A 20,491-nucleotide genomic window follows, 5' to 3' on the forward strand; every position below is an offset into this window, starting at 1 on the left:
CATGGAGGTTGCAAATGTTATTGTGTGTCCTACATCTGTGTGTCAGTTGTCAATCCATCATCTAACAATCGTTTATGGTCAGTCTGTTGAGGTTATCTATAATACCAGAATGTGGGATGGGTATGAATTGCTGGTGAGCTATAACTTGGCTGTGTGGACCTCCCCTCCCTCACCTATAGCCTTGTTAACTGGCTGGAAGTCTACTAGGTGTAGGAGCCATGATCTGGCCTTTAGAGAATCTAAGTGGGTATGGTGCAGTGTTTGCAGGTTGTTAATGTCTCTGTTAATGATTTCCATAATGCTGTGCTCCATAGCCTTCCAGATAACATTTGTCTGGCTTATAGGGTGAGAGTTTCCAGGATATGTTGTAGTTCTACCCTTAATCAATGTATGTTAACATTTGCACTGGGTGTGACGAGGGTGGACAGGATTAGGGATAAGTATATTAGAGGGTCAGCCCAGGTTTGAAGGTTAGTAGACCAAGCCAGATAGGCAGGATTAAGTTGGTTTGTACATGTGCTGAGGAGGGATGCAGAGTATATTGTGAAATAAATGCTAAGGATGAAGCCACCAGGTAACAGGAAAAGAGGAATGCCTAAAATGAGGTTTATGGCTGTGGTGAGAGAGGACATGCAGGTGGATGGTGTGACAGTGTAAGATGCAAAGGGCAGGAAGAAATGGAAACAGATGATCTAATGTGGTGACCCCTAATGGGAGCATCTGAAAGGAGAAGAAGAAGAAGACGTTGTAGCTCATCCCTTGTGGACTGTGAACACCATTATCATGCGTCATTCCACAAATTTGTAACCTGTATAGAGGCTGCATCTGGACAGAGTGTTTAGGGAGTGGTGACTTCATATGTCAGCTTGTGTATGACACAGCCAGGGACACTGTCCAGTACCATTGCCACTGTGATTTGGACTTTGGTAAAGAGATGTTTTAACTAGAGTGTCTGTGAATCATCAGGTTTTACATTCTTCAGGTCTGGAAATGTGGCCCTTGTGTAACGACAGGGTGGTGAAATCCGCATTCAAACTGTCTAACATGAAATTGGCAATGTCATTCAGATAAGTGTACTCTGTGACCATTTACATTAACTGTGACCCGATCTGAGATTTCCCCTGTAGATTATAAACAACACTAAAGAAAGCTTTAGTGTTGTCTTTGGAATCCTTGCCATTTTGTATTTTGAAGCTTGCCTTGTATGTTTAATGAGGGCTTGTATTTTCCCAATGATACTGACCAGAGAGGTTATCCCTTCTTGGTATGTAACTCTTTTTGGTACAACTTCACACCTTCTATTATATATTTAGTTTATGGCAGGGGTCCATGAGACTAATGCACTTTTACTGTATAAGTGAGAATTTCTTGTGTTTGTGATAGCACGGTCCATGAAACCCTGTAGGTGGACAGTATGCATTACTAAAGGATTATGCAGCTCGGACAGTGTTAACCTTAGTAATGCAAACCAATGACAGATAGCAATAATAGCATCACCCACAGCACAGTGTCAACCCGTGTCATACACACACATGCGTACTCAAGTTCCAAAATGTGTGTAGTACAATGCATACTGGCCACCAATAGAAACTATGGAGTGTTAACGCTGGCCAATACAGGGCATGTCACCCTGCCCATGTGTCCAATATGCATGTACATGCAGACAGCACACCTCCACCATGTTCACAAATGGACACCTGCAAATGTGTGTTGCACACACCCCACACTTACTGTCCTCTGTATAACGCATGCTGACACAACTACACACATCAGCCAAGTGGCACATGGGCAAACAAAACACAATTGGAATAAACACTGGTGAAAACAATACAACATTGCTAATTACAGCTTTAATGCATCATGCCTGCTCAGCTACACCTTCAAGGATATCATTACACTTTACTGCTGACAACATGCTATACATCCAACCATTGCTATACTTTATTAAAGTCACCCTGTGCATCAGCACCATGTTAGCCTGTTCCTGCATCAATGTTACAGATGACAGGAGGTGGCACAGGTTTCATCATATGCACAGGGTGTGTTGTTGGTTTGCCAGAGGCCTACACTGAGCCATACAATTGACATGTGTGTGTGAGTGTGTGTGTGAAGACCATGAGTACTGTTATGGGCCAATGTTGATGTCATGTGTGTGGGTATGTGTTTGCCCTAGGTTTCTGGTTTATGTGTGTGTGTGTGTGTGTGTGTGTCTGCATGCACACAGTGCCACCATGGGGCTGCCATATACAGGGATTTGTGAGACAGCTACAGACTGTACCTGGCAGGCTTTACAGATCACCAACTCTGGCCATGAATACGGAACTTGTGCCTGGCAGGGGTACTACAGACAGTATTAGGTACTAATCCAGATCGGGTACTATCCAAAGAGGTTGACAAATGTCCATTGGATCCAGGTCCCTGCTGGGACTGGCCAGAGCCATGTGCATGTGGTCTGCTAGGACGGTCTATGGACAGCCCCCCTAACATTGCTGGGGCTGGTACTGGCACTACGGGAGTGGCTGTGACTTGCTGGATGTCCACGGTGACCTCCACCTGGTGATGTCTCAACTGTCCCGCACTGTCCTGACACATGGACATGACATTGTGGAGGACATCCAATGTCTCACCCCAATGTCAATCAATGACCTCAGTGTAGTTACGTATGGCACCTGCTAGGTCATGGATACTGTCATTTACAGAGGTGTTATGAGCCCTCTGTGCCCTTAGCCCCTGTTTGGTGTACCGCTCCATTCATGTCTGTGCCTTCACGACAGCCTGGAACATGCGTGTGGTAGAAAGAGGTGTGGCATGTCTGCCAGGGGCATGATGACCAGCAGTGCTCTGATGAGAACCCCTGGGCATCTGCCTATGTGGTACCATTCCAGACATCTGGCTATGGCTGCTGTGTCCTGATACATGTGCCATAGATACCACACTGTCCTGGCCAGTGCCAACCATACACTGACCCTCAGCTAAGGGCAATGGTGTTGATGGATGTACAGGCAGTATGACTGTGTGCATGGATGGGGTGGAGACTTGTGTACTGTCAATTGGTGGCCCAACAACAGACCCTGACAAACCTGCCTGTGCCTCAACACACCTATCCTCATGATCACTGTCTGTCTCAGTGACATCAGGTTCCCTGCTGTACTGAACCAGCCCCACCTCGCTACCTATGAGAGGAAAACAGGAAACACAATTTAAGACCTGAACATGACTTCAGACCACATGCACACATGCGCACATGTGCACATGCACACATGCGCACATGCACACATGCGCACATGCACATATGCACATGCACACATGCATACATGCACACAAACAAAACTACACTCCTCCCGAAAGCAGAGACACACACCAGCAATCACAGAACATGCACAATAGTCGGTGATGGTAGGGTACAGTATCACAAGCAAAACAGTCATATCACACATGTCAGCATGCAGGACATGTGTTGTTCAACAGCATGCAGTGCAAGTGTAGTCAGTCCTTGTTACTAACAGTATACGTGGCTTTGATGAATGTGTTTTGTTATTAGGTGATAGCCCTCCCCCTGGAACACAATGCATACATGGACACAACATTGCTGTGCAGGTATTTATAACCCTGTGATGTACTGTGCACCATAACTCACAGGTGTACATACCATTGCTGGATGTGTATCTGTGTATCAGATAGGTATCCAATGCTGATTACAGCCTCTGTGTCTTTAGCAAATAATTGTGGATAAATTTTAGCACATGCATGATGAGTATTCATACAACATCATCAGTGGTGTATGGATAATTGATGGAATACTATTCGGCCACATACCCAATGTATGGTACTTAAGGTGAGTGTAGATCATATTGTGGACACACCAGTCTCATCCATGACATGGCATGCTAAAACACAACTACATATTTAAACACTACACATACCCAGTATGTGTCATATGACCTAGCCACTCAATAGCATCACAAAACATATTTGTGTCATTTGTGCAAATGGTGATTGGTATGCATATGGTATAGAGGTGCATATGTTTGCACACACGCATCATTATTGTGTGTAGCAATGACAGCTATGTGTAGTACTGTGGTTACAATAAATGTATGGGGTATAGTACTATAGGTCATCATCATGAAGCATCAGGTGGTCACTCAAGGCTACAAATGTTTCACAAACCAGCACTAATCATGCTGTGCCAGAACTGTACTACCTTGGCTAAATTCACCATTTCACAACCAGTTGTTGCGTGAGATTATAAGGAGGCCAATAAGGAGCATTCCCTGACATGAATGTGTAGTGTGTTGCAGAGTGTTTAAATGCCCCACGATAGGCCTCTACCCCTCAGGTATATTATGTGTAATGTGTGGCTGAAATTTTGGATACTGGAGTGTGTCTTTACAGAGGGTTTGTGAATCCTTTATATGTAGCATGCTAAAATGCTCTGTGTATGACATACATTTGTATCTGCACTGGACAACCTTGCTTCCAACAAACAGCTTTATTATACGCAGACAGTAACCAAATCACATGTATTTTGTCTCTTGACTAAGACTTCATCAGACAAATAAAAACATGACAACAACCATTTATATATGCTGACCTATTATTTAAAATGCCCAATAAGAATCTAGCAATCCTCATACATTATGAATGAATGTGCGCATGTACTGAATGTTAAATGTATGTGGCATTGAACAAATCTAAATAAAATATTACAATTCACAGATATAGAATGTGAGATGTATATGTGAATATATATACCACTTGTACAATAACAAATAATCATGAAGCCAATATTTTATATATATACATATGAAGCAACTTCGTGGCTACCCTGGTTTGAAAATAGAGACTTATTTGTATTAAAAATCACCAACGGTACTCCCATCTAGTGGTCAAAAACTTATTATATCATTTATTCATGGTTTGCCATTGTTATGTGTTCATCTTTTTTACATTTTTATATTCGTGTATATATCCAACTTATGTACAACATTTATTTACATATTTAGAATATGCACACTATATATAATACTATCTATCTTTTATATACATAAACATATATATATTCTTTATACTTCATAGATTCCTGTACACACATCTATTATCATTTCTTCATTTTCATTTACTAGAGAACAATACCTAGGATGGAAATTCAATGCACATCCAGTTTTTGACCACTAGATGGGAGTACAGTTGGTGATTTTTAATACAAATAAGTCTCTATTTTCAAACCAGGGTAGCCACAAAGTTGCTTCATATGTATATATATAAAATATTGGCTTCATGATTATTTGTTATTGTACAAGTGGTATATATATTCACATATACATCTCACATTCTATATCTGTGAACTGTAATATTTTATTTAGATTTGTTCAATGCCACATACATTTAACATTCAGTACATGCGCACATTCATTCATAATTTATGAGGATTGCTAGATTCTTATTGGGCATTTTAAATAATAGGTCAGCATATATAAATGGTTGTTTGTCATGTTTTTATTTGTCTGATGAAGTCTTATTCAAGAGACGAAATACGTGTGATTTGGTTACTGTCTACGTATAATAAAGCTGTTTGTTGGAAGCAAGGTTGTCCGGTGCAGTCTGTCCTCTTCACAGTGCTTGTTTTGTTTAAGAGTTTGTTTTTGCACTGTGCTTCATATCCTGGTTTACATACATGTGTATGTTATGTGCATGTTGAGTATCGACTGTGCCTATCCATTGGTCACTACAGTCTAGCCACATTTGTTTGAGATGGTCTGGGTATTCCATGTGTTTGAGGCAGCTAATCACATTAGTGAGATGTGCGTGCTCTTACACCAAACATGCACAGCATGCATTACGGGTAGGTGTGTTACATGTGTACATGGCCTACACCTTAACTATGACATGCACTTTTTATTTACAATAATAAATGTAGAACACACTCACCAACATCTGTCCGCTGCCTTGATGTCACCCCAGAGATACCTACATAGAGATGAGACAGTTTGTCAGTGGCCACAACTGTGGCATTGCTATTGTGTGTTTGCAGTCTTACAGTACAACAAGAGTTTACATTCACAGGGCTACAAATTATGTTCCAAATGATCAGTATTGCACAACAACAGGCTCCACATCTTTGAATGACACACTCCACATCTCACATATGCATGATCTACCAATACAGATAACAGTAGTCTATAGATATGCCATGTTACCTGCATAATCCATGTGTGCTTGCTGGGTGGCTCCAACCTCCATCTTGGTGTATGTTTGCTGCTGTTGTTGTTGGGCAGGTGCCACCAGGCTCATGAGCAGCTCCTCCACTCTGTTGAGGGGGGGATGGATATTAACACCACCCCCTGTTGCAAGCTGTTGTCTATGCACATCAGCGGCACACTGATGGACATGTCTGAGAAGATCACTGCAGTGGTGGCATACCTGCTCATATGTCCAGTTATGCAGGCCTACCTCATTGGCCCTGTGGGCAACATCTTGCCACATTGCAGTATGCTGCTGCTGGTCCTGGCTGGTTCGTGAGAACATGAGATGGTAGTGCTGAATCATACTGCTAGTAATGATATCATCTTCAGCACTACTGTAACTTGGGTTCCTGTGGTGGGCCATGATCCCTGGAAGACATAAATACAAAAATATGTCTGAGCAAGTCATAGGGCACATTTAACATTATACAGTACAGATATCACTGAACTGCCATATATAGCAACCTATAAGCTAATCGAGAGTGAAACACTGTAACTGCCACTTATCACTGCTCACCCCACAACTGCTTGAAAGTGCCTTGCTCACTCTCTATCTAATGAACCATGTTCTGCACAGCAACAAAATAAAATCACTATATAAGACTATACAGGAGTACCTGGCACACTGTATGCAACACGATGTACCACCTAGCCACAGCACATATACATCAAGCTGATGTGTAAAGAAATATATCATCCATCACAATCGGTGTAAGGTCCAGTAAATGTATTACTATTATACCACACAACTTGTTAATGCCAAACCCGTGGTCAAAATATGTGCACAATTGGGAATATAGGTCACATACTGCTGTAGTACACTATGAATGTTGCTAGATATGCAGTTATATGTATTACCACACATATGTCAAAGGACATGTTACAGACATACCCACACACACATCAGACATAATTACAGGACACAAAGGTATGACAACCCAGATAAGCTTTCGATGTGTACTATATAGTACTGTGTGTCAGTACTTACACAACCTTAATCTTGAGAAGTATAATCTGTGATGAATACAGGGACCACACAAACCAGTGGATGCAAGCAATGTGGACATACACTATAATTGCTGTACAGGCCCAGAGCTTCAATTAGTACTACAGTACACACAGGATTTGCATTCAACATTGGTACCAGTCATTAATCATAGATGTAGTGCTTTAGCCTCCAGTGACTCACTCTAGTTAAAACCAAGGGACTTAATCACACTGTATGCAATAGCACTTGTTCTGCCTAGCAACAGAATACACAGCTTTTGCTAGGATCAGAGCAAGGACCCATAATACCATAACATAAACAGTTTCCCACTAAGCTATCACACAGATACATATCTTTGACGTATTCATAAACATATTGATCATCACAGTCAATCAACAGTACAGAGAATCTATTGCAACAAGTAGATGTAGGTGTGTATGAGTATATATAAATATATATATATATATATATATATATATATATATATATATATATATATATATATATATATATATATATATGGGTCTACTTCATTTCACCTAACTTCCAATTCACTGACTTTCATTTCACTAACCCCATTTCACTGAAATTTCATTTGACTGACACTTCATTTCACTGACAGTTCATTTGACTGACAAGTATTATTAGCAAGAAAATGGAATATGCCCCCTTCCCCACTGTAGTGCGACCCTGGAGTTAGAATATATAGTTGGGGGGTGTGGGGGGCACAGCCCCCCACATCGGGGGGTGTGGGGGGGCGCAGCTCCCCACTTCATTTCATATGATATTGTTAAGTTTTGATATAATATTGCTTAGCACAAGAAAAGTAAGTGGGGAGCTTCGCCCCCACACCCCCCCAACTATATATTCTAACTCCAGGGTTGCACTACAGTGGGGAAGAGGGCATATTCCATTTTCTTGCGAATAATACTTGTCAGTCAAATGAACTGTTAGTCAAATGAAGTGTCAGCGAAATGAAATTTCAGCCATTTGGTCTCAGTCAAATGGGAGTCAGTGAATTGGAAGTTAGGTGAAATGAAGTAGACCCATATATATATATATATGTGTGTGTGTGTGTGTGTATGTATACACATATACACATCCATTTTTCTACATATACATATATATGTAGGCATATATACATTTCACCTTTCATAGTGAGAATATCAATTATACAAAGGATGTAAGGTGTACAGTAATGTAATAAAATCGCACAGTCTTGGGATAAGTGCATTGAAGGTGTTTACAGCCCAGGTAGCTTTAGCAGGCCTTACTGGCTTCAACATTGCAAACTGAACAAACCACCCACAGTGTTTAACCACCACATGTCATATACCAGCACTGTATGCTGTTTTGTTTGTCAAACACTAAAACCTACATACAAATATGCGCATACTAACCTTCACCAACATATATATATCTCCCCCCTTCACAAACAGTTGCAATATGTCCCCTGCTCTATGCACATATACAGATGTGAATATATATGACACATATGTATTTCTCCATATGTGTGTGGCATATACAGATGTGAATATATATTACACATATGTATTTCTCCATATGTGTGTGGCATATACACACATGGTCTACACTGTTGTAAGTCCCTGGACCTCACAACTGAACTGTTGGGCCTTGCTGCAACACAAACAGGTGTCAGATATGAACACAGACTAATATTAGGGGGATATATATGGCAACAGATGCTAGATAAGCATACTAGACTGCTAACGCAGATAACATGGATCAGATCTTTGACATTTAATGCTGAGCTACACATTTCACAGATATAACCCACTGTCCACAGGTAAACACAGTATTGTCCATAACAGTAGTTAAGCAGAACATCTGTGCATAAAGAAGTACTGCTGCCACATATGAATGTTTCACATTATGTAGACTATTCTTCAATAACATCTACTACATGCCAGTAAATACATATGTGTCACATATCTTTCCTTTGTATAATTTGGTAATATTTCTTTTTCCTTTTCTCTGTCTCTCTCTCTCTCTCTCTGACAGTCTCTGCAATAGAGTGATTGAGTTTGTTGGCAGAGATTGCAGCCTGCTTTTGTAGGAATTTGCACATGAGCATGTGATGGCCTCTGCACCAATTAGTGGCCACCATTTGCTAATTGCATGCAGCCTGCTGTGTAGTAATTGCAGTAATCACTGTCATAGCAACCCAGTACTATAAATTGCTGACTCATGTAGGCATGGCCCTTTCAGCTTTCCAAGATGGAGATCATCCTTCTTTGGTGTGGACATCACTGTTTAAGACAGAAGGTTGGTATAGTTCTTATATCAGAAGCTAGCGGTGTAGCCAGAGATTTACATTTTGTACTCAGGCCTAATGTTGCTGCTTCCAGTACCCACTTGTCAGTGTATAAATGTACTCTCCCCTCAAAATGCTACCCCAAGATACATGGAAAGATGTACTTCCTTTTCAATTGTTACAATTAACTGCCATACAAAGCTAGTTATAGAGATGTATTCCTTTGGCACAAGAATTGTTTGTGAACTGCTATACTGTGAATATTCATTTACACAGTTCTAAACAGTTTGTGCTTTTTTAGTGTTGACATTAGCACGGGCTGCTCAGAAAAACTGGACACATTTCAGTACAGTGAGTATGCTTACCTACATCCTTGGTAGACCCTGCACACACAGGTATATTCTACGTTTGGGTAGGGTTGCAGAAGTACAGAGAGCATAAGTAGTATTGTGTGGATTATATCTTGCTGGACTTACAGGGTTGCTGTGTACATGTTAGCTTATCAAGGCAAGTAGTCTGTCTGCGTAACTCCCAACTGTGGACCTATCCACATGATAGCCAGAGAATAGCCTGTTATTTTTTGTCTGTGCACCACACAGGTCTTTTCAGCAATAGAGCAATGGCATTCTTACAGTTGCTGCCAGTACATGGCTACATCCATTTGTATTTCAGTGTTGTATTCCTACATAAGGGTATGCTTCCGAAACTCCTTCCAAAGCTATTTGCACAGTGTGTAACAGCAGAACGGCTAATATACCTCTGTGCTTCTGCCTCTGCCAGACCTCTCAACCAATCAGGTACAAATTTGAACAGACTCAGGGAAAAGTCAAGAAAAAGTCAGGGACAGTCAGGGACACCTTTAAAATATTAGTGCCATTAAGTTGAAACATTGAGAGAATCAGAGCATATGAATTAATACACCTTTTCTGAAGTAAAAGAAGTGTCTAACTCTTAATTATTGTCATTATTTATTAAGTGTAATTCACCACCTTTCTGCCCAAAGTCAGTAGTTTTAGGAGGGATTCAGAGGGACAGAGCTAAAATTTGTGTCAAAATCAGGGACATTCCTGGAAATTAGGGACAGTTCAGAGGTATGGCCTCTGCCCTAAACAGATATGCCAGTGTTTGTCCTGCTGTGATACTGTGTGGGATTGTAAAGTGATGGTGTAACATTATTTTCTGCTAGAATGGCTGCTTCTCTTATCGCAGTCATGTAATGTAATCCCACAACAACTGTTGGTCAACATCCACAGAACAAGTTGTGTGGTATGGTATTCCTAATTTTCCTTTACATTCACTCATTCGGATGCATGATATAATTATTTAAGTACCAACTTGATGTATATCTACTGTGGATTAGTGGTACTTCATGTTGTGTAGTGTGTGCAAGGTCCGGGGTTGCAGACTTACAGAGGTGTTTTATTTTGTTTGTGACTAAGGCACTTTTAAGCAGTTGTAAGCGGGTTTGTGTGGGTTTGCGCATTGCTGCGCATTGCTTAGCCAAGTTCAAACAAGCGCAAACCCACGCAAACCCACTCACTACTGCTTAATAGTGCTTAATCCTGCTCACCCCCGCACTAATTTCTTTGAAAGAAAAGAAAAATGGTGAGATAGGAAAGTGGTGAAAAAGGGACACAAAGAGGGAAAGACAGTATGGAAAATAGCTCTGGATGTGCAGGACAGGTGTAGGGAAGATTCATAGCTGCCCATTTCTTCAACAGCAACAGCTGTACATATGCAATAAATTTGGATGTGGATATGAACCCTTCAACCCCTGAGAGAGGGGTGAGGACAACAAAGTATGTTGTAATGCCAATTAGATAACATTTCATGTGTCCAGTGGACATGTGTGCAAAATGGGCAGCTATGGATGGGGAGTAATTTTTTTTTTGGGAGCAGAGTGCCCTTTTTTTTCAGGTGAGAGTGGAATATGGAGTAGGGGAAGTAGGTATATTTGGGGAGGTAGGTTGGGGAGGTAAATAGACAAGACAAACAAGACACATACAGGGGCGGTATATGACACGTAGTGGGTGAACACCTTTGACGGGGAGGGATGTTTGGAAATCGCAAGCCCATGAGCCCCCAGATGGAAACAGTGGGACTGAGGTCCCCACCCATGGGCAGCCACCACTGCACCTTCATGGCCCAGAGGGTGGCTGTACTGGGGGCTGTGTAGGAGGGGCAGGCTGACCCAGGAGCTGCGCCACTCAGGCCTCAAGCTGGCATAGAGGTTCTGCAACAGAACATTCAATCTCTTTACGCACCACAGCCCGGACCGTTCAAAGGGTGATAGGTGCTCCTCCACCCACGCTTGCACAGGGGGGCCAAGCCCCATCCCTTGCAGCGCTTCCACCCAAAGGTGGCACAGGGCCAATGGAGGAGGAAGTCCCAGGTGGGCACCAGATCTGCTGGTGCCAGGTGCCATGACCAGCTGAGGTGGGACAGGTGGGTCCGCTGGGACTGGCCTTCCCATACGAACTATGTTTTGGAGAGTTTAATAAAGATATGGGTTAGTAACAGTCAACAGCATTCCCAATTAGTTATAACAGCATGCAGAAGTATTCCCATTAAACCAACACACCAGATTTTCAACAGTTGAAAAGCAAGCATAACACATGCATATATAGAACAATAGTGGACATTACAACAGCATGCAGGCTGAATTGATGGCAACAGGACACCAATATTGTGGCATTTTAAAAGGGCACATGCATAGAAATAAATGCAAATATTTATAAACCAACAGGACATATGTCCCAACAAATGTTTTGAGATTAGACATACCGACTGAGGTGTGGAATTGCATTTTTTATGCACATACAGTAGGGTGGGAAAAGATAGCTCAGTTAACAACTTATATATCCTTCTAGTTTTCACTACATTCCTATTAACTGCAGTTATATGTCCCTTACATGTATTATTACACTACCCAATGTCCTTATATTGTGCAATTGGATTTTGCTAGATTATTATATACATGAGCTGTAGCTTACATACAAACTGTCCAAGATGCAGATGTTACTGCAACATATTTTGAGAGTTGCACACACACACTACTGCTAAGATGGTACATTGACAGATCTACTATCATATAATTATCTAGTTATGTTCAGGTGAAAGTATCAGTTATATGTTAACAGCTCCCTACATTTCTGGCAGCACACTGACATTTCTGGGGAACACAATACCAAGCTACTCATGTGCCAGATTAACCTGTACATGCTGGCTGTACATATGCATGCAAGATACTGGCACTCCCTTCATCCACATTATATGGGCCTATCCAAGTGTGGGTTGACACTGCTTAATACAACACTACTATTTGTAGAATGCAACAGTACAACAACATATCAAAGAAAATGACAACAGACACACTCCATGAATCATACATTTATTAAAGGATTATTACATCTTTATTTATTGGGTTAAAAGACTTTTTGAAGGCTCTCTCATTTATTTTATATAACGGTACATGCAGAATAATTACTAACCTGCCTCATGATGCAGCCTTTGCAGCCTATTTTCATGGGTTTGCTGGTTCATAGCCCGGACACCTGCAGCTGTGAAGTAAATGCAGTGATATTGAGACATACCTATTCATAGTATAGACAAGCATAGCAATTCTTAACTACTTAATACAATGGCTACTTACTCAGTACTAGGGCATTAGGCATCGTATGGTATTCCTGGATCCACTGGTCCAGTTGATATTCTCTACATTGCTTCAGGTCAGAATAATGGTGCCTGACCTGCTCACCAGTCCGAGGAACACCAGTGGCACTGGTAAGAACACGAGCAAGACTGTTCCAGGCCTCCATTTTATATTGGGTACCCTGGTACTGGCCCTGCAGGAGTCTTTCCTCATGATTGTAGACAAGGAGCCAAACCATTACTTTGGACTCCTGGATGCACCAGCATTCCACTCTAAATCGAGTGCCTTCACCAACACCAGCCATGCTGACTGCAGAAGGAAGCTACAACCAGTTATAGCAAGTATTCCCACCTGTGGAGCTTAAATATGTCTCATTTCCCACACTTATTTGTGATTGGCCATTTTTGGAAAAACTCAGCTGTAGGCACGCCTGCTTAGCTGATGTTGGCAATGTTTAAAATTCCTTTGATAGATATGTGTCTGTTGAAAGTGCATGTTTGTGCAATGCTGTCATGGCTTAGTGATTAAGTACTGTGACTATAGTGCACAGTATCCTGAGTTCGAGCCCTGTTACTGCTTTTTATTTTCCTGCTGGGCAGACCTGACTCGTTAAGGTACAGTAAAGCAGGTGTGAGCGTGTTTAACCGACTTTGCTCAACTTTGCCCGACTTTGCCCAATGTTGCTCAACATTGCTCGATGTTGCTCGATGTTGCCTGATGTTGACTGACATTGCGCTGGTTAGCACGGCGAGCAGCTATGCGCAAATACATTGCAGTTGCGCTGGTTAGCGCAGTGTGCAGCTACACGCAATTGAATTTAAATATGCTGAATAATGGTAAAATGTGCTTAGCAGTGCTTTATATTGCTTAAAATAGGTACTCATGCCTCAGAATACATAACCATTTCACCTTTATATATATATATATATATATATATATATATAAAATTCCTTCACTACTGCATTTAACATTTCAATGCCTTTTACAAAACTTATACATAAAAAATGTCAGGAAATATTTTTGTATACAGATTTCCCACAGAAAATGGAACATGCAGAAGTGGGACTCGAACCGGGAATGCCTCCTCTTTGAGAAAAGGCACTAACCACTACACTATCGCTACTTTGCTTAATTTGCATATATTTTTCGTATTATCCTCTTCTGGTGTTTAAGCTGCTAACTGTAGCTAAGCAATGGGCAAACCTGCGCAAACCCGTGCAAATATGGGCAGCTATATCGAAAGAAAAAAATATTCTTTTTATTTTGTTTAACATATGGCGGAGTGTAGTGTTACATTGTACACATGTGAGCGGACTCGCTCATGTAACTCGAAATTGCGGCATTTCTTCATTGCAGGGGTGTGGATGTTTGGGCTGCTCGGCAGTCCGACATGCCCCCACACTCGTCCACGCTCCGTGTAAGCTTTAGAGTTGAGGCAGCGCGCCCTCATTAATATGCATGGTGCGCTGCCATCATACTCTTACACTGGCGCTTCTGTGTAAGACTAATCTAGTCTTACACGGAAGATTAGTAAATCTGGGGGGCAGTCAGAACAAATACACACACACACACACACACACACACACACACACACACACACACACACACACACACACACACACACACACACACACACACAAAGGTTCTTGTAACTGCTGCAGCAGTTATTTGCTTTCATTGTTTTTTTTTTCTGCCCTCTAACTCTGGCTTTTAAAACGTGATGTTAGTGATTTGAAAAAAAAAGCCAGGATCTTATAACTGCTATTGCTGCTCCTGATGATAGTTACATTATTTTTTTTTATTTATTTTGGTTTTCTGCTTGAAAGCTATGGTTACCAAGGGAAAAAGAAACTATTGCTCTAGTAAAGGATTTCAGTCTATTCACAAATATCTTGTGTCAGAATAGACTAACTTAATTTTTTGTGCTCTCCCTGCACATTAATTCACCCCTTTAGAACATTAAGTGTCCAAGGAGGGTAACTAATTCTGCAAGTTTGGTTTCTAATATACAGTAAATGATAATCTGAAGTAATAAATGCAGCCATTTGAGGTCCAGTATAGTTAATGCAATGTATAAAACACACTTTGTACAGATATCTTTAGACAATGTGCTGGTGGCAATCTGCAAGCTGCATATCTGTTAAGTAGGAACAGAAGCACTATTAGGGTGGGGCAAAAGGTGCAGCCACCCTAGGCACAAAGTGTTAGACGGCACAGCAAATGTGAGTTTGTGACCTGGACCTGATGTTCCTACTTTATTTGGAGAGAAGGGCAGAACACTAAGTTGGGAAATGAACTTTTTTTTGATCCTCAACTTAGTGTTGAGAGGCACCAGATTGGGGAATGGTAGTGTGAGCAAGCTACGTCTCTCTCTGTAAGAAACAAAGCTGATCCCAAATTATTTTATTTTTATAACGCAAGTGTTTAGGACATCCTAGTTTTCTCTCTTCTAGGACTTAAAAGACATGGCCAATATGTTTGAGATTGTCTGGTAATCTGTGTAGAAACAGTGGTCCAGTGGAATGAGTTTAGTGGCAAATTGTAAGAAAGGCCCACGATTCTGTATTTTAAAACCCATAGTTAAGAGAGGAATTTCAAAATCCTCTATAATCAGATACAGTTCAGCTCTGGAGAAGATAACATAATGGTGCTCTGCATGGAAGACAGGAGTATAAGTTTAGTGATTCTATTAGGCAGGATCTGGAGGTTGTATGTTGGCTACTAGAGGAAGATCACAAAGATTTAAAAAACATTGCTGCATCACCCAAAGCTAATTTGCATGATGAGCTTTCACACACAGGGTGTATGCAGTTAAGAAAGCATAGCTACATGATGTGGCTAAGTCAGATAAAATAGTCATCCATACTTTATGCTAATGACTGTAGAATGTGGTGCCATAGATTCATAGGTAGATTAATAGATATATACTAGGTGAATTACCAACAAGATCTTTATAAGCCTAGACATATAAACCAGTCCAATTGCATCCGGTTGTAATGCATGTATCTTAACTGGGGGGGGGGGGGTATGTTTCTTATGAAGGGTTTGTTTGTTAGGAAATTGCTACAAAGTTATGTGGGGGTATGTTAGTTAACGAATGTTTACTGTCAGCCTATTAGTGCCTGGGGATGAGTTAGCGATTTCCCATCTAATGGTCAAGATTATGTTTGAATATGGTTAGGGATGCACTCTGACAAAGAGGAAAACAAGATGTCAGAGTAATTCAAAGATATTTAAATGCCATGCAACAGGACTGTGCCTACTTTATACTTGAACTTAGTTTTATGCCCATGTTCAGATGGAATAGATTGTGGAATTATAATAGGGGGTTGACACAGCTATAGTAAATATATATCTGAAGGAGGATCTCATTGCATTTGCTATGCCAGACAAAAAAATATATATATATATAGATATATATATATATATATATATATATATATATATATGTAAATATATCTATGCAAAAATAATGTTAGTGTGTGAAAAACACCAGGCTGTCCATACCTATATGCAAATAGACTAAGTGCATAAAGGGCTTGGCACAATTATCATAATTTGCAAAGGTGAGGAAGGAACCTCTTTTTACTTGGAAGTGCACTGGATGAACTACCTCCCTGGCAAGAAACCTGGTTGTAAAGTTTCTTCCATAGCACAAAGAGGCTCTCTGCCTGTCGTCCTCTAGCTTCACCTTCTGAGCATGATAATTACACTAATTAGAGCTCATTTCATTATTGCTTCTGAATCACTCAGTTTGCATGTTTAGCAAACCTGGTAAACATCATGTAGATTTATACACAATTGCATGCACATGTCTTATCTCCTGTCAACCCATATTTAACCATCTGCAGATGGAGTCACTGTAGACCACGCATTCTCAACAACATACACAAGGGTTGTCATGGTTTATACTTTAAAGTATCATTGGAACCATAATAATAATAATAATCATACAGTACTTTTATTTAATGGGTTTGCCATCCATTACACAAGTGAGGTGCCCATCGATGCCCATCATTGCGGGAAAGATGAAACACATGAGAACCATTTTGGGTACCAATTTTATGCCATTTTTCCTGAAATTCTTCAATGTGTGACATCATGGCTAGAGAAGGAGAGGGTAATACTCCTTTTAGAGCACAGAGATTATGGGAGGAGGAGTACATCAAGACCGCTGCTGCAGGAGGACTACACTGGGCCACAGGATAAAGTTGAAATATGGAATACATTGGCCAAGGCTGCCCCCATGATACTGACATTCTACAAAAGGGGAGACATCGCCAACACCATTACAGTGGCATGAGGCATTACAGTCCTGACCTCCTTTGCTTTCTGATACCACTGCATGTCTGTTATTACCGGCATAGCTCAAAGGAAGTAGTATGACTATACAATGTTAGGAGTGTGTTTCTGCATGACACATGACTCTTTGTTCTTACACTGGGAGGATGCCAATGGGTGAAATTCCCCCTCCACCCCACGATTATGTCATCATGGAAAAATGTTCATGTATATTTTTCTTTCCAGTAGTATCACTGTACCAGTCCATATATGTAGGATAAGAATTTTTACTTTGCTGAGCATTTCCCTATATATACAATAAACATTGCTGAGCGGTATTCTCAACATCAGATTGCATCACTGACCACAGGCACATATTGGTCTGGCAAAATGGCTCCTGCATATGAGAACAGCTTATGGTTTAGACCCCAGGTGTGTATATGTGTATGTATGTATGTACACACACACACACACATATATATATATATATATATATATATATATATTTGGTTCTACCTGACATAGCCGAAACCACACAACACCGACAACCACATCACCGACACCACATATTCGACAGTCCATAAACACGAAACCACACATAACCGACAACGAAATAACCGACGGTACACAAACACGAAACCCCATACACTGCACACACCACAATAACAATTATTAAAACAAAACACATCCCCATTCCACAAACCACACACACAACACAAGCATACCAAAATCCTTACAAGCCCACACTAAACCTTATCCTAAACCTAAGGTCCGTCACTATCGCACACTTACTTACCCGCTCCATTACCCTAACTCACTTAACCCGCCCTATCGCCTAACCCTAACTCACTTAACCCACCCTATCGCTCCCTAACCCTAACTCACTTACCTCAACCCTATTGCTTCCTAATCCTAACTCACTTAACCCACCCCTATCGCCCCTAACCCTAACTCACTTAACCCACCCCTATCCCCACAGACCGTCAATCTCCACACTTACCTGCCTCGCACCCTAACGTCCGTCACTACCGCATACTCACACAGCCTTTCCCCATGTCGGCATCCTCGGCGTTGGTGTTGTCATCCGTCGTGTCGGTCTTCTGCATTGTCGATGTTCTGCAAGCCGCGATTCGCGTCGGTCTTCTTCGTTTTCGATCTTCTGGAGCTCCGAATTCCGCTGTCGGTCTTCTGCGCTGTCGACGAAGTCAGGTAGAACCATATATTTATATATACACATATCATTTTATAATTTCACTATGGCAATCTTGAAAATCATAATTGTGAGACCATACTATTGAAAGACCAAAGCACTGAAGACCACATTTTCTAAAATTCTTGAGTATGGAATCCTTCTGCCAGTGTTATTAGAAAGGAACAAGCTTTAACATGGCTTATGCAGGGGTGTGGACCAAAGAACGAGTTATAAAATGTGCCCTGCTGGTTGGGAGGGGGGTAAATCCAGTAGTTCCTTCAGTGTTTTGATCTTTTTTTATTATGGTTTCTGGATTATGATTTTCAAGATTTTCAAGATTGTAGGCTTCAAAACTGTGGTTGAAAGACATTTATAAATATATATATATATATATATATATATATATATATATATATATATATATATATATGTAGCTGAAATACTATCGGCCAAATATGTGTTTTATCGAATAAGATAAAAGCTGGTAAGTGTGATTGAAAATCAACTGATTGCATATATTGGCTTTTTTTGTATGTGTGAGATCACGTTACAGTCAGAATTTGCTCTTTCTCCACTGTTGTGCAGTCTTGGAGTTGTTATATATATTTAACAGGTGGTGTGGGGGTCATAGTCCCCTCATGGAGGGTGCAGGAGGACTTGCCCCTCCCCTGCAAAAAATATGTCTAATTTATGTATGTAAGTTTTTTTGATGCAGTGGTGATTGAGCATTTGTGTTTCCTCACTAGAGGTACAATTTTGTGATTATGTGGAGGTATGCATCCATAAATATATATATATATATATATATATATATATATATATATATATATCTTTTATTTTTATTTATTTATTTATTTTCCATTTGTTTACCAGGTTTGTCCGACTGGACACAAGGTGACCATTTTCAGTGGAGGCCGGGGGAGAAAAGCTCCAAAAACATAGTAAAAATTATAAAAAAGAATAAAAATAATACAAAAATTATATAAACATAGCTATTTTGTACAAAGAGCATCACATATAAAAGGAGTAAAAATCAGAGTTTTACAACTGATGCAGCATACAGTGGTTAGAATACTGAGAAACAATTAAACAGAACATAAATTCAAAAATAAGTTTCCATAGACAAACAGGGTCATAAACTAGAAATCATAACAATAAAGGTGACCTAAACACCTGGTTCACAGTACTAAGCACTAAGTGAAACTGCACAGTACATTTGTGATCTAGGGATGTTAAAAGTCAGGAACAGGTGAAATTAGTCTGGTTCTGGACAGGAACATACCCAAGTTTTGAATTGGAGATCTTTTAGTAGGGATTTGAAAGTATGTTTACTATTTTGACATCTAATGTCAGGGGGTATATATATATATATATATATATATATATATATATATATATATATATGTGTGTGTGTGTGTGTGTGTGTGTGTGTGTGTGTGTATATTTACTTCAAATAATCGAAGTTTCAGAACACCTGGTCTTCGACGATGTGATGATCAATGATCAAAGTTCTAAAACATCGAAGCTCCTGAATTTAGATCATTGTACAGAGTGGAATGGGAAATTTGCTGTTCTCTTCACTGTAGTGCGATCTCAGAGTTGGTATATTTAAGTAGCAGGGGGTGTGGGGATGCAGGGGGGGCTTGCTTCCCTGCAAAAATGAAAAAGAAGAGTTTTTTTCTTTTTAGATTTTTTTTTGACATTCGATGCTTTAGAACTTTTTTTTCTCAAAAATCTCTTTATTGAATTATACAATGTAACATAACAACAAAACATCAATACATTGTAAATATAGTCATTTTAGGAGTTGATTAAAGTTGTACAACTTGTGGTAGCAGATTGCAACCCAATGTACAAA

This window comes from Protopterus annectens, chromosome 8.part0, assembly GCF_019279795.1.
Source record: "Protopterus annectens isolate FY-2018-M chromosome 8.part0, PAN1.0, whole genome shotgun sequence".
Classification (NCBI taxonomy): Eukaryota; Metazoa; Chordata; order Ceratodontiformes; family Protopteridae; genus Protopterus; species Protopterus annectens.